This window comes from Eschscholzia californica, unplaced genomic scaffold (assembly GCF_041429995.1).
Source record: "Eschscholzia californica isolate CP2 unplaced genomic scaffold, dmEscCali1.0.p SCAF_4, whole genome shotgun sequence".
Taxonomy (NCBI): domain Eukaryota; kingdom Viridiplantae; phylum Streptophyta; class Magnoliopsida; order Ranunculales; family Papaveraceae; genus Eschscholzia; species Eschscholzia californica.
The window spans coordinates 17,282,991-17,287,382 of NW_028238461.1; the positions used below are offsets into that span (position 1 = coordinate 17,282,991).

A 4,392-nucleotide genomic window follows, 5' to 3' on the forward strand; every position below is an offset into this window, starting at 1 on the left:
AAAAAAAAAATCACTGCCGGTTTGAATTCTCTCAAATCTTGCCCTTAATTAGTTACGGGGCACCAATGTTGTTGAATGCAAGGAAGTCCTCCATATTTTAAGCGATAGTTACGAAGGCCCGACCCAAAGTGAGACTGCCGAGATTACAGATGGAGAAAACCCAAATGCCGTCTGGTTTAAAATACTACATGATCCCGTGTTCCCGTTTTTCTTTTTTGCGGCGGTGTGTGCTGATTTAAGTGACTAAACAGTGAATGAGATGATGTTATAGTTATCGTATGTTATTTTGTATTTGTAGGTAACTAACACTTTTGAACAGAGTTGATACTTGTACCAGGGCCGTGGCTGAGAACTTAAGGGCCCTGTGCGAAATTCGACTTTGGACCTTAGGTACAATAAAAATGTTACAAACAAAAATTGAATGAAAAACAAGATAATTTATCAGTATATAGATGAAGTCGAGACGTCAATCCAAATGATTTTGAAGAACGTAGTCGTGAGAATATTTTTTTATTTTGTTGAAAATCTGGTCATTAGAATCTACAATCACTGGTGAGCAAAAAGATTTGTTAATTTTATCTTAGATTATAAGTTTATAACACAAATAACATATTGAAATTTCAAAACTTCATGGAATTAATGTTTAGACTTTCGTATAATATCTTATCTAATATTTAGTTTCAACTTCTCGAACATGACCAAGGATGGAACAACGACTTTGAGTGAGCTTGGCAAGCCTAAATTGATGAAAAGAAAATAAAACTTTTGTACAAGGTATAGTTTAGTTTCTAAAGACGATTTATTGATTATGACTCTTTCGTACCATGATTTTCACATATGTATATACGTATTGTTGGAATGTTAAAAAAAACTCTCGGCTATCGATTTGGAAAAATACATCAAAAGACAGAAATACATCCAAAATAATAAAATGGCAAATGAAACAAAAATAAAAATTGATTTACCAATTGTACTACTGACCTTAGAAAAGGGGAGGAGTAAACTACCCCAAATAATTGTTTTTATTTGGACAAAAATGTGAAGGCTAAGTGACTCGAACCCGCGCAATAAGGCTGGAAACTAACGTTCTCTACCAGCAATTCTACTACGCTTTCTCATATTTACTAGGCACTCTAATTCTATATACTTTATAACTTAAGCCATTATAGGAAATGGGACATGGGACCCAAGAGGTGGGGGGGCCAGTGCGGGCCGCCTGACTTGTACCAACGCGAGAGTTACATATTCGGATTTTTAAATCCTTCAGAAGTTATTGCATGGTGGTTCATATATGGACAATCAAATATCTTATGTAGCCAAGATATTTGATTGTCCATATAATGGTTCGTAAGAATTGATCAAAGGATAAAGCAAGGTTAAAGAAAGGTACAATTTAACTTAATGGAATCGTAGATGATTACTTATTTGTCAGTTTTGTGAGCTTCATCATCTTACTTGCAATTCGAGATCCTTTTCTTGTGACAACTCTTGGGCATCTTCTGGAGCACTTAAATAATACAACATCATATGTGCACAAAAAGTTGTAGGGGATTCTCTTTGATGAGGCTGATAAGTAGGCTTTATTTAGTAGTCCAACAAGAGTTACGCAATTATGTTTCAATTTTCTTTGTTTTATAATTTAATGTTATAGTATGTTTCTGCAGTTTATTGGATGCCATTATAAGATTCACAATCTTTTTGTTAATTCATGAATCATGTTCATGGCATATGAAGGTAGACTGTCTTCCCCTTCTTGATATCATCTTTCTTGCTCTGACATTTGTCCCTTTAGGCAGGATTGAAACTTGATTTGTGTTATTTGACTAATTCTTTGATTTGCTTAATTGGGTGGTTCTGGTTGAAGTAAAAAAACATAATCAAACGTACTACAATTCTGAAATCATGAAAAAACTGCATCTGTTTTATTTATATGTAATTGAAACTTGATCTGTGTTATTTGACTTATTCGTAGATTTAGGTAATGGGGGTATATTATGCTGAAGTATAGAAACTTAAATCAAATGTATTACAATTTTAAAGTACATTCCATATTATGTAGACATAGAGAGAGACTGATTTTATTTATGCTCGATCTTACATGATTTGGTTTTGCACTACAAGTAGATAGTGTTAATTTTCATTACTATTTTTCCTAATGATGTTTCTACTTAGTTGGCCTCTTATAATATCTAAATAAAATAACCAAAAATTGCACAACATGAAACATTATATCTCAAAATTAAAATGAAGGCTTAAATATAAATTATCGATGCCAAAATTGTTATATGGATTGTTTTTACATTTTAGAAAGGGTCCGTGGGTATAAGGTCCAAAATAATCTTCTAAAAAGATTTATGATCCAATCTTCTCAAAACATGGATATTTAGTCCTTTTGCTTAATGGACGAAATTATCCATACTTTACAAAATACATACCGTCCATGTCCCTCGTTCAAAACACGCGGGTGTTAATGAAGTCGGGGGTTAAAGCGTATTTTCCATCTTTTTCCAGCGTGATTTATGGGATTTGATAAAAGCAACGAATCAATCCTTTTTCTCTCTTCTCAACCGTTTCGGAATCAAAATCCAGATTCAAATCTTTTCAAAACCGAAACCCTAAACAATCGTACGCACATCGAATTCGAATCAAAACGATGAAATACTATCCTTTGTCTCCATCTTTTATTAAATCTGTGTATAGAATCAATCATTTCTCTCTTTTCTCAACCGTTTCGGAATCAAAATCCAGATTCAAATCTTTTCAAAACCGAAACCCTAAATAATCGAATTTGAATAGATTAGAAAACAATGTATTTCATCGTTTTGGTAATGGTTTATAATCGGTAAAAACCTAATTTTTATTTGAAAATCTTACTTTTGTTTGAGATTTAGACAAATTTCAGTAACAAAGTACGCATACTTTATTAAACATGTAATGTAATTTTTGGGGTTTAGGGTTTTATTTGAAAATCTTACTTTTTGTAATTTATGATAAAGAATGCATAATTTATGTATAATGTTATATATATTGTATCTAAGTGTTTATGCTTTATGCGACATTTATATTTATTACAGGTCGGAGCAAGCTCAACCACCAAGAAAGGGAAAACAAAAGAAAACACTTGACTAATTTAGAATAAATTATGCAAACTTTACGAAACATAATGATACATTTATCAAAAATAATAAAATTTTATTCATTAGATTGTCAAAAATAGAACCGGAAGTACATAGTAGATGCGGTAACCGAAGAAATAAAATCAGTTATTAACATGGATTCGCATTTCAATGGTGCCCACATGCACGCTTCATTTGCTATCTTCAACATGACACACATCAGTAACACGGTTCAAATCATTTTTTAAGAATTTGAAATCATGCCCTGTGTTGATTCTATATTGCCTGAAACTCCATCTGTAAATATCTTATCCAACCCCTCTGATTTCAGTGTGATTTGCTTTTTTTGATTTGATGATTCTACTTGAAACTCCATCTGTGATAACAAATGGAGAGAGATTAATACATATAAATTTTATAGAAAAACATATTTTTTACAATAAATGACATGAACGTTTATGTAAATTATATATAATTTATTTCAAAGTACACTAGATTTGCATAAATAAAGCGAAGTTGTTCTAATAATGAAACGAATACTGTTTTGAGATTAAAACATACGTAATGTTATATAAATTACGCATAATTTATGGACAATAATATAAGTTTCATGATATTCCTGATAAAGAATATATAATTTGTTAGAAAATACATATATCATGTTCTCATTTTCAAAAACCTCGTACGGGGGATGTTTGCATAGTTTACTGTAAAGTATGATAATTTATGGTAAAGTACATGTAATGTTAATTCTGTTATTAGGAACCGTACGAAAAACGCACGTTTCATAAATCCGTACAGATTGAAAACCAGATCTGAAGAAAAAGTGTGAATATCATTAGGCTTAAACAGAATCAGTAGAGAGAGAGAAAGACAATAATAACATACTCGATTTGTAGGAATCAGTAATGAAGGATTATCTCATCAATATCAAAAACATTAATGAAACTTTAAGAGAGAGAGAGAAAGACAATAATAACATACTCGATTTGAAACAGAATCAGTAAAGAAGAATTTTGTTTACCTGATTAACAATTAAGAAGATGATTTTCAGAAGCTCCAATGAATATGAAACAAGTTTTCTGTTTTAATGGAAGATTTTCAGTCGATTAAGATGTAGAGAGAGAGAGAATCAACTATAATAAACTGAAACAGGATCAGAAAACTTTTAAATTGATTTTTGTTTTACCTGATTAACAATGATGAAGATGATTTCAGCAACTCAAATGAATATGAAACAAGGTTTCTGATTTAATGGAGGATTTTTCGATTAAGA

The 4,392-nt window shown here is 31.2% G+C and overlaps 1 long non-coding RNA gene across 1 annotated transcript; it reads right to left on the reverse strand.

Moving 5' to 3' along the window:
* Nucleotides 1-3,306: 3,306 nt before the first annotated feature.
* On the reverse strand, nucleotides 3,307-4,392 carry LOC147543295 (uncharacterized). The gene is made up of 3 exons (XR_015223058.1): nucleotides 4,306-4,392; nucleotides 4,141-4,198; nucleotides 3,307-3,492 (listed from the first exon to the last, which is right to left on the reverse strand). It is a non-coding gene; the product is annotated as an uncharacterized LOC147543295 (long non-coding RNA).